We start from the raw sequence: 19,098 nt of genomic DNA, 5'->3' as shown, positions 1-19,098 counted from the left end.
TTGATTCAGGTGTGTTGACCCAGGGTGAGATCTAAAACCTTGCAGGACACCGGCCCTCAAGGCCTGGAGTTCGACACCCCTGTTTTAGGGCATGGGGAGGTCAGAATACATAAGACCTGCAATGACAATACCTCAGAGACTCACAGACATGGAAAGTATACACTTGTTTAGACTGCTGCTCCATCAGCCTGGACCCATGCCACATCCTTAGACTAGCATAGTAGCCTTGATTTTGAAAAATGAACAAATGATACTGTTGGCAGCATATTAACCAGACAGAAGCAACTAGACAAAAAGAAGCTAGTTCATGAATATCTGATCAGTGCCTTATCATATCTTTTGACAACATAATTACTGTCCGAGTCACAGTATGTATGACCCTACTGAATGAATGACAGTGTGTGTAGTAATGTGTTTTTGGAGGAAGTTGATCTGTGGAACAACAAACCCCTCCCGGAGTGTGTGGGAGCTGAGTGGAGCACAGTGTGAGTACATAGCAGCAGCTACTCTCAGAGTTTGTCTGCCTCTACACTGACTGCTGCTGCTCTAGGCTGCTTTCTGAGCCTTGCTAGAGGTTGCATACTGTTTCAAATTGCTCACTGCTTCCTCCTGTCAGTAATGGCGTGCAGTGGTGAAAACAGGCAATTCTAAAGCAGCTGCAATGGATGTGCATGATTATGAGCCTATACTTCAGAACTGAGTCGTGATTAATCTTTTGAATTATCCTCAAACCACATTTATGACTGACAAATACAGAATATCAAAATAATACTTAATATATTATAGCGGCATCCAATGTTCTCTCTGAGCTGCGCGCGTGCGCAATTGCGCACTGCTGGCACGTCTCTGCGCACATAAAATCTGCGTTATGCACAAAAAAAATCTAACCTGAATTGAAATTAAAATTAATAAAAAACCAGAGTTATGATCAAAATTAGGGCTGGGCAAAACGATTATTTTCCTAATCGATGAATCTAGCGATTAATTTTTCGATGCATCGATTAATCTAACGAGTCATTTTTCAATCCGATTCGATTTCGATTCGATTAATGATTTTTTCCCCCATTATTTGACTTGTATATCAATTTCACATTTACTAATTTATGTATATAAATGAAAAACACAAATTTATTCATTTGAAGACCTTTTAATAAAAAAAAAAAATGCAAAATAAAGTTGTAGAGGTCGTACAATCAATACAATAGAGATAGCATTTAACAAGAAATGAAATGTGCAAACATATATAAAATTAAGGAAAAGTTAACAAAACATTTCAAATAAATAGCAACAATGGTGTCTTTAAACAAACAAAATGTAACATTCACTTTGCTTTCTGCCAAAAAGTGCTCTTCATTCACAAAACAAAATCCACAATAACATTGTACTACAATCTTCTGTTTTTAAACAAAAAATTAAATGTTTTGCAAAACAAATATAACAAAGGAAATCATAGCAAAAAATTAATAATATACAAACAGCAGCAATGGCGTCTTTGAACAAATAATGAAATGACAAGTTACCCCTAAGTAGGACTCTGTGACCAGACTTGTCCAAGCATCAGTGGTAAGGGAGATTTTGGATGTTTTGGAGGCTTTTTTTTTAGTTCATTCCTTAGTTTCTCCACTGAAGTTTCATACTTTCTCTCCATCATGCTTGTAAAATGACGCTTAGACGGCAGAGTGTAACCTGGTTGGAAAGTGGTCAGCATTTCTTTGAATCCCTCACCCACAGCAAGTGGTCTCTTGTCTTTTAAAATCATAGCTAAGACGCTCTCAGTAAGTACAGCCACCTCCTGGGGGGTGCATGGTGTACTTCTTCTCTGACAGTAGTCCTCCAGACTTTTCTGTTTATTCCTGAAATCATAAATCACACACAGCACACAGATGAATTCGAATAATTACTAAATAATTATATGGAAAGCATAATATCAAAATAATTTGATAAGGATCTGGTTGAGATAGATAGATAGATAGATACACACATACTGTTATGCCATGTGCTTTCATAGCATAACAGTAAGAGGTTAATGATAATCCCCAATGTTGAACATATGATATGCAGTAATCATGATGGCTGGAAAAGATAACGTTTAAACAGCCATAGCTGATGGCACCTTTACTGGTGCACTGCTTTCTAGTCATTAGATGGCATAACTTTGATCTATAAGATCAAGCTGGAGAAGCATTATGTATAAAAACAGCGTTCAAATAGGATGAAACACATTAAATTTGACAAATCAAGAGTTCGTTGTCATTTTGCTTTTGCAAGCACTTTAACAATGTTGTAATAGTGTCCACGACGGCTACGTTTAGCAGGTGGTGCATTATCCTTGTTAACATTTCTCCTGCGGCCAATTCGCTGTCTCACATTTTTGTCTTTCGCCGATTCTGATAATCAGCCTGCGTGCATTCCGACTCATTTTGCCAGCATGGGCCACAAACAAAACAACAACAACAACAACTAAACAGCAGCTGCTGTATGTTACTGCTCAGCAGCTTAAATTAGTTTTGTATTTACGGAGGTTGGGTGTTTATCTCTGTGTCTATGAGTGAGTGTACGTCTACGTGGGGGGGGGGGGGTCTGGATGAATTAACGGGTAAAAACTAGCGTTAGTAAAAAAGTTGAAAACTTACGGTGGTTTGTCCTTTGCAGAAGCTGCTCCTGGATGCAGTCGTTTGAGGTGCTGGTGCATAGCCGTCGTGCTTTTATGATAGGCCATTTCCACCTCACAAAGCCGGCAGACGACTGAATCACTTCCTTTTCTGTTAAAATATCCCCATACTGTAGAGCTGCGTGTTCGGGTGGAGTGATTTAAGTTGACTGCAACTGCCTCACTCATGATTTCGCTACTCGCTGCCGCCATGTCTTTTTTTGAAAGTGACGACGCATCGACGCAGATTTTTTTACGTTGACGTATTTTTTGCGTCAACGTAATCGATTACGTCGACGCGTTGTCCCAGCCCTAATCAAAATATCTGTAATGTTTGGTTTTCTTCCTGAATACTGTCGTTGTTTATATTTACTGCGGGAAGAAACGGTAAAAACTGGGTTTTATAAGGAAAACGCTCGAAAGCCTGTGAGCAAAAACAAAACCAAAACCCCCCCACCCTTTCCTATTGGTGGAAAAATGTACCATGTCGACCAATCAAAAAATGATATGGGAACATGGCATTTAGTTGTTTAGGAAGGAGGAAGTTTTAGGAGTGACGGCGGTGTTTTGCTATCAGACTGCGAGCTTACTTGTGGTTCCTAGGTTACTAGTACTAGAATGGGAGGCGGAGCCTTTAGTTTTCAGGTCCATTTTCTGTAGAAGCAGCTCTAACCTTGGATTCAGGAGACAGACACTCTCTGTACTTTTAAGATTAGGCTTAAACTTTCCTTATTCATTAGGCATATTGTTAGGGATGGGATGTTGAACCTGACTCCTTCCTTGGATATACTACAATACGCCTAGGCTGCTGGGGGCTTCCCATCATTCACTGAGCATTTCTCCTTCATTCACCTCTTTTAACTCTGTGTTTGTTTATACACCAGTTTGCATTTAACTATTAGGTATTATTAATCTCTGGCTCTCTTATAGTGTGTATTTTATACTGTCAATCTCTGCTCTCAGCTGTTGTGGAAGATGTACCGACTTAAATGCACTGACTGAGTCAATGACAAATTAAATAGCTGATGCTATCTAATGGCTGACCACTGCATCCACTGGGATTGTTCTTTCCATTCCTCCACCTTTTTAAACACTTGGGTTCCAGGGGGGCTGGAGCTTCTCCCAGTTGTCAGGTGCATTCTATACAGGGTAGACTCTGTACAGGTTGCCAGTCCATCACAGGGCACAGATAACAACAGATGGTCACTAATTAGCCCAACATGCATGCCTTTGTCTGTGGGAGGAAATGGGAGAGAACCCACACAATCACAGAAAGAAAAATGCAAAGTCCACACAGAAAGGTCCCTGCCCTGACCTGATTTCACAGCCTTAGGCCCAGGGAAGAAATGACAGTGCAACATCATCAAAACACTGTGGGACCACTGTTTCCTCTAAGCTGTGCGCATGCTGACGTGGTCTCTGAACACAGAAAATCTGCACTGCGTTAGCAAGCAAAACGGTGTGGCCGATGTGGAGTGAAGACACGCTAATGACAACGTGTACAACCATTAGAGATGTGAGAAGGACAGACGGAAAAAATAAGGTGAAATTTAAGTTCTCAATCAGCTTTGTGCTTTTTCTAGTGTAATTTATTAGGAATGTTCATCTATAATGGTTAATTAAATGCTGTTACTATGAGTAGTAGAAATGCTAATGAAAACAGTGTAATTATATATTTTACAGCGTCACAGTATCACATGCTTGTGCTACAGTACATATGTAATTGTGCAAAATGTGAAAGTTTTAATGAGAACAAAATGTTATCTCTAATAGGGGCACATGTCTCAAGTCTTCCAGAACAGGAGACCAGAAGGAGGACCTTCACACCCAATGTGTCCTGGTTCTGGGTCGGTGACCCCGTGTTTTTGATTTTTCTACTCTTATTTTTGATATTATGAATTATGAAAGTTTGTGTTTTGGTTTCCCAGTGTTTATTCTGTGCTCCCTCTGTTTTCCGTCGTCTACGCCTGTGTATCCCCTGTAATGTAGTCAGGTCTCTGTGTTAAGCCTGTGTCTCTTAGTCTGCCTTTGTGTTTGCTTCCTGTTTTATTTTGATAGTCCGCGTCTGATCTCAGTGTGTTCAGGTTATGCCTCCTTGTCTCGTCAGTTCTGATTTCCCCCAGCTGTGCTCTCCTTTCGTCTCATGCTGTGTGGATCTCACTGTGAGTTTAGTTTCAGTTTCCAGTCCGCTGATTCACCCAGTGCAAGAATTATGTTTCTAGTCCACCTAGTTTTTGTGTTACACGACGTTTTGTAACTCCAAAAAACGGCGTTTTTCGCCTCTTACCGGGATCTAATTCTGACTGCTCATCACCCTGTTTCCCAGTGCCGCAGTTGGTAATGAAACGGGTCTGAAGCCCAAAGGTCGTGGGTTCAATTCCACCTTGTCTACATGTTTTTTTCACTACAAATTAATACACTATCACAGACAAATAATTCATTACAATTCTGCAAAGTATGGACCTCAGATTCTTGTTAACAGTCCATGGCAGAAATACATACAAGTACACAGGCTGCTGAAACAGACAGAAGCACTACCTCTGTTTGGTTCAGCATTTTCTCCTCTTATCAGCACAAATCTCAGCCTCTTCTGCTGTTTTCATTAGAATTTTAAGCTTTTCCAGAAATTCTTCTGATTCACCTCTTTTCTGCAAAATTTGCAGCCTTTTCTCCTCTTATTAGCACAATTCTCAGCAGCTTCTGCTCATTTCAGCACAATTGTCAGTGTCTCCACCTCTTCTTTCTGAGAATGAGTTTAGCTCAGTGAGTAATTAGCAGCACTTAGACCAGTATGGCCAGATTCGAATCCTACTCAGGGCAGCATTTTTTCGACTTTCAATTTTTTCAGCTTTTTTCAACAGACATCTTCAGCGTTAAGGCATCCCACTGCATTTTCGCAGGAAATGCAAATTTTTCTAGTTTAGTTTGCTTTTGTATGACTTTCCCCTGCCAGCAAATAAAGCTGAGTTCTTTGTGTTTAAACCTCGTGTCTGAGTGCCTGCTACACAGCGATTCATGACACAATGTGAAAGAAGCAGAGGGGGGTTCAGCTGGGACAAAGTGTGCAACCACTGGAGAAGTGAGAAGGACACAGGAAAAATGAGATGAAATTTAAGTTCTCAATTAGAATTCTGCTCATCTACACTGTAAAAAAGAAAAAGTTGAGAAAACGTAAAATTTCAAGGCAACATGATGCAAGAGATTTGAGTTTTCTCAACTTTTGCAACTGTTGTTGACTTAACTAAGATTCACAAGTTCTGCCAACTTGGTTCTTCTTGTTCACCTAATTAGGATAATCCTGGAAGTCTAACGAAGAAATTCTGGTTTCAATGCCATGTTTTTCTGCCTTCACCAAACAAGGATATTCTTGTTGAGTAATCATACAATTCTTACTTCAGTGAGTTGAAAATGTACCTATATAAACAAAGGAAAATGTATGCTGTGATTATACTTGAAAGAACACTCAATAAATAGATATAGAATAAAACAAAGCACAATTCAATGTTATCTAAAAGCTTATTTATTTTGTTCAACAGTGCTTTCAGTACATTTCAGAATGTCATGGGCAGTAGGGTGAATTTCTGTTAAAAAAGAAAGAAAGAAAGAAACAAAAACGTGTTGCCAGTTTCTTTTGGGTGCTTTGAGCAGAGACGTTAAAATTCCAGAGTCCAGAACTAAAAAAGCAAAGTGTCCAGCAACTTAATAATTCACGCACACACCCTGACCGTCTTGTAAAAGCTGAACATAACTATTGCACCTTAAATAGGGTAGTGCCACAAACAAGTGCCTATGTACCCAGACACTGACATTTTACATGGGCTTACTATGATGAACTATGGAAGTTAAAAGTGATTAGAAATGTTACCATCAATGAAGAGGAAACTAACAGGTAAAACACCAGTTCTATGCTTCATATGGAAAACACTATAACAAATCTTTTAAAATACTACAAGACAAATTTTCACCATATATTCTCAACAATACAGATTCATCTGACTAAAATTTACATTTCAAATAATGATTTATCCACTTCACCTTCATAAAGTCCGACCAGGTCAAAATAAGATGGCCTCAATTGCTTTAAAGGTGTAACTCATATGCTTTGGATAATCAATGTTGAGGGCATACAGAAGGCCAAAGAGGTATGCCAAGGCAGTAGAGAGATCTGGAATGTTATGTAGCACGATGTCCCCTTCCAACACAACTGCATGTTCTCGCACAGACGTATCGGCATCGTCATCTTGTAGGATGGTGAGGATGGCAACTGATACACCGTTCAACACTGGTTCCAAAATGTCAGTGTCCTGAAGATAAGTAAAATATGAATTATTGAAAGCTAAGAAAAACTAAAGACCAAACAAATTTCTAAAGATTTTAACTGTAACCTCTATACCATGCTGGTCATTTGACTCATAGAAGTTTTAAGAAGAAAAAGCTTATTTTCCTTAATGCCACCTTGTGAGTTTTGTACAAGAAATATTTTCTGCTATGGAACACCCACTAACAATGCCCAGCTGCTGCTCAGCAGAAAAAAAAGGAGTGAGAGTTATGACAACTGCAATCCCCACTATAAAATTATCTGGACTGCACTGAGGACGTGTACATTTCCATTTTGGATTAACTCATCCTTTAAAAACATCTCATAGCAATTAGTTTTACTTGCATTACTTTTTTGTACTTACTAAGCATTTCAGGAAAACCTCTGTTGCATCCTCTCTGAGGAAAATGGGCTGGCCTCTCAGTGCCGGTGGGACACAATGTCAGATGCCTAAAAAGTATTCAGTGGAAAACAAGAATTTCAATTAGTGTAGTAACATGGTGTACTATACACAATGCAAAATCAGAACTCTCATAGTAATGAAAATAAAGCACAGGTCAGACCCAGCAACACACAAAACTTACAAAAAAAAACCAACAACAACATCATGTTAACAATTTTACTTTCTATTTACAAATTAAATAGAAATACTGCCAAATAAGAACAAAGCAATGACTGATGACATTATTTTTTACTGACATGTCCACTGATGTGTTTTGTTTGAAGCCAACATTTTTTTCAGTTTCTGTTAAGAGAAAAGTATACTCTCTTCTAAAAATGTCAGCTAAAGAAGCACTTTACTCACCTGTTCGTCAAGTTTATCCAGGAGGTCTTCCATCTCCTCACAAAGAGCTCCCTTCTTACGGTGTGTTCACACCGAACGCGATGGACGCGAACAAAACGCCCCAAACGCCCCTAATTTGACGCGTGCACATTCGCGTCTCAACGCGTGTCCAAGAAAAATCCATCGCACGTCAAAATATGATATTTTGACGCGCGTGAACCGGAAATGTGGGAGGAATGTGGGAGGGAGTTGTGCCAGACCGGTATCTTTGCAAGATGGCAGCTGTCGAGCTAGCGCTTGAAGAGAGAGTCTCCCTTCTCTATGTACTGTGGAGAGCAGAGCAGCGGCGTAAAAGACGTCCTCGCCGTACCTGGGTCCATCAGGTCCTCCAGAGGCGTGAGCAGTTTGGTGAGTTTCACCATTTGCTCCAGGAGCTGCGCCTGGATGACAGTCGATTCCAGCGTTATCACCGTCGGCCAGTTTGAGGACCTGCTTTTCCTAGTCGGTCCCAGCATCGCCCACCTAGACACCAACTACAGGCGCTCAATCCCACCTGCAGAGCGCCTGTCCATCTGCCTGAGGTTAGTAAAAGTGTTTAATACGGTAGTCCTTTATTGATATCTGTGCTAATATGCTAATCCATCCATTTATACACTGCTAACATGGATGTGCTATGCTAACAGTGAATGCTGTCGGTGTTTACTGAAAGCAAACTGTGGTACAGAGACGACTCTTTATAATATTTCTAGTGATACTCAGAAGCTCTCATCAAGTCCCGATTTAATTCGATTTATGCTGTTATCAGTGTTTGAATGATAGCATGGCTGTGGTGTCACATCAATGTATGCGCTCGGTGTTTGCTGATATCAAACTGTAACATTAGGACCACTGAGTTAACCTTTGTAGTGATACTCACTCCTTTTTATTTAGACCTGGTTTAATTCTGGGATAGTTGAATATTTGTATATAATCCCTGCAGCTGTCAGACTCTATAGCAGGGGTCACCAGCCTTTATTAAAACAGAGTTAGATAAAACTGTGAACAGTTTGGTTCATCTCTAGTTACATGGTTCTATCTTGATAAGCTGTCTTATCACAGATTAATTTTTCAAAAATATGAATGATTTAAGCAAGGAAAGGGCTACATGTCAACACACAACTCTTTATTTCTATTAATGTTTTACTTCATTCCTACCTGATTGACATGTTTAGGAATTATGAGTGATTGGCTCACTGTAGTTGTGAAAGTTGCTACCAATCAAATTATGATATGTTAAAGTTAAAACAAAACACAACTGTTTTAGATATGATCTAATATACATTTTGTAATTATCCTTATAATTACAAAATGTTTTATGTAAGATTCATGTTTTGTGATTTAAATCTGACATCACCAAAGTATTTTGGAATTTGAATAATGTATTTTGTAACTGCAGTACACATAATACTGATTTTGAACAATTTTGTCCAGGTTCCTTGTCACCGGGGACTCCTTCACAACCAAGCGTTCAGTTTCAGAGTCGGTGTGTCCACGGTGAGCCAGATCACCCCCCAGGCAGCGACGGCCATCTGGGACTGTCTAGTGGACGACTTCATGGCTGTGCCTTCACCTGGAGACTGGCGGTCCATCACAGAGGGATTCCAGGAGCGCTGGAACTTCCCTCTGTGCTGTGCAGCTCTGGATGGGAAGCACGTCCAGACAAAGGCACCCCATATATCATATAGGAGACACACACATTGATATACACTAAATATTCATTTCATTTCTTTTTTGTGGTGCCCAAATTTATGCACCTGCTTGATTTTGTTTAAACAATTATTGCACACTTTCTGTAAATCCAGTAAACTTCTTTTCACTTCTCAAATATCACTGGAAAAGTGTGCAAACATCCACGATCACCAACGGATTTCGAAGGGCTGGACTGCTGCATGATGGAGAGGAGGACACCGCCACGGCCCTTCTGAGGGTGTTCGACTCCGACACTGACAACGAGGATTTCTTTGGTTTTGAAAGTGACAACAAAGGAAAGAAGCGGAGAGTGGATGACGAAGCCACCCTGAGCCTGTTTGTATCCGACACTGGAGGAGAGGACTTTGGTGGTTTCAGTGCGCAGGAAGAAGAGAAAGATGGTGAATGACTGACTTTTCTTCTTGTTAAAGCCGTGTCACTGCACCTGAGCCTAAAAGGTAGTCTGAATTTATTTTTCTGGTGTGCTGTAGGTTACTGTTATGTACTACATTTGTTACTCATTTATGAAGCACAGCACATGTGCAAATATGTACCCATAACTTGATTTTCAAAATATTAATAAAAGTGATGTCTCCAAACAGCCATCTCTTTCCTGACAATTCGCTTTGTGCATATTCTCTTACATATGATAAGTCAATATTGAAACACCTGCGGCTTTTGGTCAGGTGCGGCTAATGTATGTACAAAACAGGATTTTCCCCTGATTTTAGCTTGTGCGGCTAATATTCAGGTGCGCTTTGTAGTCCGGGAAATACGGTATTATGCCGCGTTTTGTCTTCATCTGCCCGCCACTTTCGTGCGCCTTTTTCCCCTCGCGGTGCAGGTGTGTATTTCCGAATGAGGGTCATAGTTATGGGTGTTTTTGTGCTGTTTTTTCTATTGAATGTGATGGTTATCAAAACCAAACATGATAAATTTGGCAAGCGCAGGAGACACGACACGGAGCAGATTTGTCAATCAGGCTGCAGAATGCAATGCTGTACGGTGCAAAAAAAAGAAAAGAAAAAGAAAATCAGCGGAAAAGCGAAGCAGTGACAGCGGGACCACTGTGTGCTGCTTATTAATAAAGAAAATATATTCCTATATGACAACATGGATAAAAGCAGAACGGTATTTGTACGTCAGTGGGAAAATAGCGGTGGCTTGCTAGCTTTTGTGCGGCTTCCCCAGGTCAGTAAAAACTTTCAAAAGAGAAATGAATGAACAGTGTTGGGGAGTAACGGAATACATGTACCGCCGTTACGTATTTAGAATACAAAATACGAGTAACTGTATTCCGTTACAGTTACCGTTTAAAAAGGTGGTATTCAGAATACAGTTACTTTGTTGAAATAAATGGATTACACTGCGGTACTTTCCTGTTTCATTTTGTCGCGGGTCAGGACTGTTTGGGTTTGTTTGACAGCTACGTTCTGTTGTTCCAGGCGGCAGCGTTACGGTTGCCATGGTTACAGGGTGACGCTCTCTCTCTCTGCGACTGTGTGTTTCCTGGGTGAGAGAGCGCCTTTTCGTTGTTGTTGTTGTGCTAAGCTAACAGGCAGAATGCTACAAGCATAGCTCTAAAGAATGTTGCATCATGGGCAGTGTAGTCCGTGCTGCAGGGAGAATGCACTGCCATACACGTTATGTGTCTGTGAGCGCGAGGAGGGAGAAAAAGGCGAGTGGAAGCATGTAAATATAATAATAACCACTGCAGCCAAGAAGAGAGCCTGACGAGCCCAGTTGTAAGTAAGCTATTAAGACTCGACTGTACACCGTGTTCGTGTTTTCCTCCGAAAACAATAAGTTCCGTTGGAGCAGCCTTTCAACGCCTCTCTCTGTCTCTCGCAAGAAAAGTTGACCCAGACAACAAAGTAAAGCTATTTTTCAGCTACGAGCCGACAGGGACCCCGCCGTATTAGCCAGAGGTCCCTTTACTACAGTTCGGAGTCGCGGACCTTCAGTAATAGTAATAAATCACACAGCAATAGTACATTCACGTTGTTGTAAAAAGCATGATAATATATTAAGTAATCCAAAGTATTCAGAATACGTTACTGTCATTGAGTAACGTAACGGAATACGTTACAGAATACATTTTGGGGCATGTATTCTGTATTCTGTAATGGAATACATTTTAAAAGTAACCTTCCCAACACTGTGAATGAACTTACCAGGTTGCCCGATCTCTTCACATATCTTCCTCCAAGCTCGGTCCTTTATATTCCTGTCTCGGTACAGAAAGCAGCTGGTGTCGTACAGCTCCGGGTTGTTTGCTACCGCATTGATTAGCCTTCCCCTCCATTGAAGTATGAAAGGCTTTGGCTGGACCTGCCCCTTTGACCTAGGTCACAGCCACGTCACCAGGCTCCTGATTGGTTGTCGCGGCACGATTTGACGCTGGAGTTCAGATTTTTCCAACTTGAGCGGTAGATGCGAAACGCGCGTATGCACAAAATGCAACACAAAAACTGACGCGCGTGGTTTTATTCGCGCGTCAAATGCACCAGACGCGCTACACTGACGCGCGTTTCACGCGTTTTGGCGACGCAAATCTGCTTCCGAATTTTCGCGGGACCCGCAATCGCGCGTCATCGCGCCTTTCCATTGACTTTACATGTAAACCTGACGCTCTATTCGCATCCATCGCGTTCGGTGTGAACACACCGTTAGACCGGTACAGTTTCAGCAGGCCAGGCACAAATTTGTCAAGGGATGCATTGAAGGTCCCCAGGAGGTCTTTGCTTGTGATCCGATGAAATTTTTCAGATATCTAAACAAGACATTCACCAAAATATTGTCATTTATTCAGCACAGAAAATTCCTGGGTAGCGGTCTTGGACAGTCTGCACCATGCTATATGCCTGACTGTGTTATCAACAGCAAAACCTACTTCAAAAATCTCTCATGAATATGTATTTTGCACAGGAATAGAAATACCCTCCACAAAACCCAGTATCAATATGCAAATACATATTATGTTCTAAGTTGCACCAAAATCTGTGACCTGCCTTAGTATTCTTTCCCTAACCATCTCAGTCTATAGAAGTCCTATTTCTACCACTAAAAGAAAAACAAAACAACAACAAAAAAACCCCAAAACATGCCAAGTCAAACTTATGAGATTGCCTTTCTGTTTCACAATTTCGATTTAGCATGGGGACTCTTTTCTTGAAAGAAATTTCTTTACACATTTTCTGTGTAAAGAAAAGTTCAGGGTAAGGATTTCAATGTAACACTGACAAGGGTCTTGACTGCAATAGTAGCACAATATAATAAAGTTGGCCAATGCATTACCCCAGCAAATACTGCACTACTTCAATATAGTCAATCTAGTATAAATCATGCCCAATTTGAATAATAATTAAATTAGAAATAGATTAGGACAGTCTTACCTCCTCAGAGTAAAACAGCGCAGGTCATCTCTCCTGGACACACACACACACTGGACACCATGGGCTGACACTCCACGACCTCTCTCCACCTGAGAGAAAATGTTTGCAATAATGAAACATTTCAATATAACGTAGAAAAAAAAAAGAGAAAAAAGACGAGTTACGGATCGGACTCCCTGATCCTTACTGCGCATGTGCAAAGTCGGACAGTACAGATCGCGTCTGCCTGTGGAATTGTACATAAAATCAATACTCCACCAACAAAAAGGCTCTCAAAACAATACAATACTTTCCACAGCTTTGAAGGATGGTCAGGTGTATCCTTCGTGGCCCACCCTATGCCAGAATTCATAGTGCGGCCCAGCTGATTCTAGTCTCCAACAATGGTGGAAGCCACTTAGTTTTAATATTACTCTTATTACCCTTTCTGGGTCACAAAGTAAACTTTTAAGATATTTTCAGGCGAGAATGTAGCTGTGTAAATTTCAAATATCTGCTCAGTTTATTAAGACAACACATATTTGCAAACATGCTTCTACGTTTTCGGAGACGTCTGTTACCACCGGCTTCGGTAGCTAGCTGGCATATCATTTTCAACCCCCCCGCGCGGTCCTTTGCTAGCTTAAACATGATATATAAGTCACTTAGATAACTTAAATATGTTATTGTTTGGCTTTTTTTCAGTGTTTTACTCATTCCACCCTCCTGGGTCCTGAGGAGGATGCAGCCTAGGCGCTTGTAGAAAATCCTAATAATAGATCTCGTTAGCTTACCTGCTAGGGCAAATAGTCAGCTTGTCCTGTCCAAAAATGGTCAAAAAATACACTCCAACTTCAGACCAGGTAAAATCCGTAATAGTCGAAAAATTTTAATTTCCATCCAACTTTGGACACGTTTCTTCACATTTTCTTAGCAGGTTTTCAGTCCAGGAAACATTGACAAACCACTATCTATCACACAGCTCAGGTCTGCTCAGGCTCGTTTGGTCTAGTTCAAACTTAGCAAAGACCACGTGTGCCAGTCATCTACGGGGTTTCCCACTGGTTCCCAACTTGACTCAAAAAAATCTACTCAAGAGTTGATAATCTTTGTTATGCTCTCTAGAAAATCTTAGTTAGGACAACAATGGAAGAAATTTGTTGGGCAGACAAGCTTTTTTAGGTTGTAAATGGAAAGTTTTATTTCTAAGTCAGAAAACTTTAATCAAATCAACAATTACTAGTTATCGTTTTTACAGTGTAATGTCATTTATTTACAATTTTTATTGTCCTACTGTGGTCTGGGAGAGTTACAGGACTCTCTCCCAGACCACAGTAGGACAATCTCACCCAGTGCATAGCAGCATAGCTTCACAAACTGACTCATAATACAAGTATCACCTACGACAACTGAGGAAGTTCAGGGTCTCTCCAAAGATCCTCAGGATCTTCTATACAGGCGCTGTGGAGAGCATCCTCACACAGAACATGACATCGTGGTTCGGGAACAGCTGTGTGAAGGACCAAAAAGCTCTCCAGAGAGTGATCCGTACAGCAGAACGCTGCTGCAGGATTGCTCTCCCCCCGCTTCAGGACACCTACACCAGGAGATGCCGGACTAGAGCAGCGCAGATACTGAAGGACCCGTCCCATCCTGGCAACAAACTGTTCCAACTTCTGCAATCTGGTAGAAGGTTCCGCATCTTCCGGGCAAGGACAGAGAGACTCAAGAGGAGCTTCTATCCCCAAGCCATCCATGCTCTAAACACACACACCCGCCCTCTCACATCATCTATAATTGATTGAGACAGGACTCTCCCAGACACTAAACCAAGGCACAATGTACATTTCAATTCCTTTAATTTTAAATATGTTTATATTGTCTATCCTGTAAAATAGTCAGATATCTATTCATATTAATGTACAGAATTCACCTGCTTGCTGCTACTACTGCACATTCACCCAGTGTATATACTATATGTATGTATATAGATATATATAATGTTCTTCCTCTACACCCCCCCCAATTTTTGCACATGTCGAGGAGCGTGTCAGGCTACATTTCACTGTGTGTTATACTTGTATAACTATGCATGTGACAAATAAAGAACCTTGAACCTTGAAGTCAGAGCTTTTTAATAAAAATCCTAATCATGTTTTCAATATTGGAGTTTATAGTCTGCTTGGTTTGGTTAGCAGTTTATGTTTGCCATTGCTAAAAATAAATATTTATACATCCAAATACGTTAACATACTACACAGGCCACAAACAAGACTTTTGTCATTTTCATTGTAATTGGGCTGAACCCTTTAAAAGCATTCTAACAGAAATGTAAATGCTGTAATTTGACTCTTTTAATAAACCATGTAACTTGAATGGATGGTTTGCTGGCGTGACCACAGTGCACACATCTGATGTTGCTCACAGTGGTCCAAGGGACCGCTCAGGGACTTAGTGTGTTTGCACAGTTTGAACCATATACTTTTTGGACTCCCTAATAATAACTGTTGGAGGGAATTGCCACATATTGCAGAGTAGTTGCTCCCTTGCACAAGAACCTCTGAATGGTATACATGTGTACAGTGTTTGGTCTGGAAGTAAGCATGTGTACATTTCTGCATGGATCTTTGACCCGGTGTTTTGTGTTTTGATCCGGTACGTTTAGTTAATGCTTTTAACTAAACGTACAATTTCTTTTGTAATGATCTGATTGAAGTTATTGTTTACTTTTTGTCATCTCTCCAGAGCATTTTGAGTTCTTGGTTTCTGCTTTTACCTTGTCCTTAGCTGAGATTGTTTCCTTTGTATAGTGTTTTGAATTTTGCTTTTTTTTTTTTTAAATAAATTTTTAGATCTCCTTGGTTTTACGCTCAGATCAGTCCGTAGAGTTTTGGCTGTATTTTCAACTGTTTTTTGTATCTCCTTTCTTTGCTAAGCTACTGCCTGTGTTATTTTGATAGTCTTGTCTACTGATTCACTTTACCTGTGACTTTCCCCCCGAGTGTGTTCAGTCTTTCTAATTACCCTTTTTTTAAGTCCTCAGTTTTCCTGTCTTTTATAGCTTCCCAGACTGGGTTTTTCCTGAATAGACTGGTGGTTTTGTCAGTAAAATTTAACAGATTGCCCATTTCAGAGAAAGAAAGTCCAAATGATGCACTGGATAGTTTAGCTGAGAGTGTCAGAAGGTCCTGCTGGCAAATGCCACTGGTCTGGCAATCTTTCCATCAGGGGGAAACTGTAATTCAATTCTAGACAAGGATATAAGCAGGGAAGATAAGGGAGAGGAGAAAAAGTGCGTCCGCCTCCTCCGAGAGCCAAAGAAAAAAAAAAAGTGAACCTGTTCTCATCTGTGAAAACCACAGGATGCCAGTGGTAGACCTACCAATTCTGGTATTCTGTGGTAAATGCCAGTTGGGCTCCATGGTGCTGAACAGTGAGCACAGGGCCCACTAGAGGATGTTAGGCCCTCAGACCACCCTTGGGAAGTCTGTTTCTGATTGTTTGGTCAGAGATATTTACACCACGACCCTGCTGGAGGTCGTTTTGTATGCTCATCTTGTTCCTCCTTGCTACCAGCGGCGACACTGACCCTAGCAAAATGCAAAATGCAAAGACGACAACAACAAAAAATGGTGGAAAAAAACAGCAACAACAACATCAGAAAAGATGTCAGTGGCCTCCACCAGTAAACTTTCCACTCACAAACTAATGCATGCATCAGGTGCAATCAGCATGCAGTTTGAGGGAGTCAGTCATCAAGCCAATGACCCTTCGATTAGTGTGCAACCTGCTCTACCTTCAGAACACAGCCCACTAGCTAACCTTGTGACCTTCCACCTCTGAGTATTTCCAAGAAAAGAGTTGAAGAAATTCTTCACTGATGTTCTGTGTGCCGTGTTCATGATAATAGGACTGATGGAAAGATCAGCAAGTCCAGACCTGTTTGCAATAGCTTCTTTCACTTAATAAATAAAACTTGCCTTAAATTATGTGAAATGCCACAATAGAACTTTTTAAAAGGCGAATTCTAAAGTGAAAAAAAAAGAGATCTTATTATGAAAATGAAGTCAGCAACAAACCCACCTTCTTGTGCCAGTTAATCCTTCTGGTCCTGTTGGTTGCGGGGTAGGGTCTCTGTGCCTCAGCTTGTTCCAGTGCATCATACAGATCCACAGATAGACTAGGATATGGGAAGTCTGGTCAGGTCATCGCCTTGGGCTCTTTGTTGTTTTCTTTTGACTGTTCCTCAGCAGTTTTACCAATGTGGATGGGTGAATTCAGTCCTTATATCATATTATTATATTATTGTTGTATTATGACTTTTATTTTGATACTATGTGAAGTTATTTCAGTCAGCTGCTTTATTTTCTCTCTTTTTCTTTTTACATTTAAAGATCTTTACACAGCTTATTTTTGATGTATTTTCCCAGTAACTTGGAGGAAGTGTTCTGAAGTTTGCAGATAGACCTAATCATGCAAGTCCTCTCTGTGGTGTGAAGCACAGTTATGAACATTTTATTACTTTTTACTGCGGTCTTAAAATCACCTAAACGGACACACAGTATCTCCTGATGATGATTTCTGGCAGTACAGAGAAGGCTTTCAAACAAATTGACATCTTACAACAAATAAATGTACGAGTTCGTGGCCTGTGCGTTTTATTATATATGTTTTCATTTATTTATAGACTTTTTCCTAATACCCTTTTTTCCACATCAGTTTAAAAATCCTGGCAACATCCATGCACAGCGCTTCCAAACAGACAAAAATGTAAACATGGTTCCAAATTTCTTTCTCTTTCTCTCTCTGTCACCCACCCACACGCACAGTGGGCGTGTCGTTCTTCCAGCTGGAGTAAATAGAGGCGGCTCTGCAGCATGCGCTCGGACAGGGACACCGGCTGACACATGAGCGCTCCCTCCATCACTGCTCTGCTCCACCCTGCGCCTTTGCGGACTCTGGGACGAGACACGGATTGTATGAGGTAGGTAGGTGTCTACGGATTCTTTAACCTCTCTCTCTGGGCGTGGGCGAGCTGTACATGGTGAGGTTGTGGTGAGGGGTTATGTATTTGTTGGTCACGGCGATCCACAGGTGTGCAGGGAAAAACATGCGTGTGAATGTGTTTTAAGTGCGCTTATCGCGTGTTACCGAGGAGATCGCAGTTCACCAGGTGGACTCAGCAGCGGGTCCGGGCAGGTTTGCTGAACGCACGTTGCCCGTCCTGCCACGACTTGCGGGCAAAGGTAAGCACTCCCGAACACTTGGTGCTGATTGGACCGCGCAGCATTCGGCACACGCCTGATAACTTGCCCACCAAACAGCCCGCGCCAGCTGCGTGCAGCTGTAAGCCGCAGGCTGAAACTGTGAGAGTACAAATGCTGGCCGTGATGTGGTGAGCACCTTTCTGAACGCAGCCGGGCTTAGAGAGGTCCTCTGTGGCGGCTGCGCCTTCAGATGCTGCCAGGAGCATCTCTTCATTTGTGGGCAGCATCTATAAAATATAACCTGAGCTCAAGAGTGTGACAGTACGTCTGTCTGAGAATGTTACAAGCTCAGCCACAAATAGAGCAAAAAAAAAACCTTTGAGCACGTTTTACTCCCGCGCTGCTGTTCACCACCAGAGGAAGCAAGCGGAGTCTGCTCTGCACTCTGCTCCAACAGGTAGTGACCATCATCCTACATAATCTCCGGGCGGTAGCTGAGTAGTAGTTTAAAGTTTAAACTTCTCAAACACAGCTCCCCAAAGCTTCTGTCTATGCATGCACTCAACAACTGTTTGTAACATTCTCTGTCAGACCACATTAACGGGTGAGACAAAAGAATGTGAAACAAATTGATGGAACGGTTGGATGCAATATTCCGCTACCACCTGCAGGTGGTGGTCATGCACATTTGCTAGCCATCATTGAGAAAACAAAACAAACAAAAAAAGGGAGAAAAAAATTAGAGGAAAAATTTACTGCCATCTCCCAAACTGATGTGTAACACTAAGATTTTCTGCTGCTGGATTAGCAGGAGAAACGTGCAAAAGCCTTTCATGCGTGGAACTCCACAGCCAGCGCTAGCTGTAGTATAACTATAGTGAGCATAGCCAAACAGTTCCGAGTATTAAATTGGGTTTTTGTTTAACATAGAGTGTATTGCATTAAGAAGTTAAATGACTCGGGTAAGTGTTTGATGTCTTGGATATACACAAACACAAATTTAAGACAAATGGGTCATCTAAGCCAGGCGGTGCATC

The 19,098-nt window shown here is 41.2% G+C and overlaps 1 protein-coding gene across 1 annotated transcript in view; it reads left to right on the top strand.

Moving 5' to 3' along the window:
• Positions 1-17,756: 17,756 nt before the first annotated feature.
• The window catches only part of cemip (cell migration inducing hyaluronidase 1), a 153,000-nt gene continuing 151,658 nt past the window's right edge, over positions 17,757-19,098 (top strand). The window contains exon 1 of the mRNA XM_085463370.1: positions 17,757-17,838. The gene's annotated coding sequence lies outside the window, so the exon portion shown is untranslated. The remainder of the gene's footprint in view (positions 17,839-19,098) is intronic.

This window comes from Copadichromis virginalis, linkage group LG1 (assembly GCF_057382275.1).
Source record: "Copadichromis virginalis isolate Kocher_CV1m ecotype Utaka linkage group LG1, C_Virginalis_male_GT1.1, whole genome shotgun sequence".
Classification (NCBI taxonomy): Eukaryota; Metazoa; Chordata; class Actinopteri; order Cichliformes; family Cichlidae; genus Copadichromis; species Copadichromis virginalis.
The sequence above is the reverse complement of the archived record's forward strand: the minus strand, read 5'-3'. Positions and strand labels throughout refer to the sequence as shown.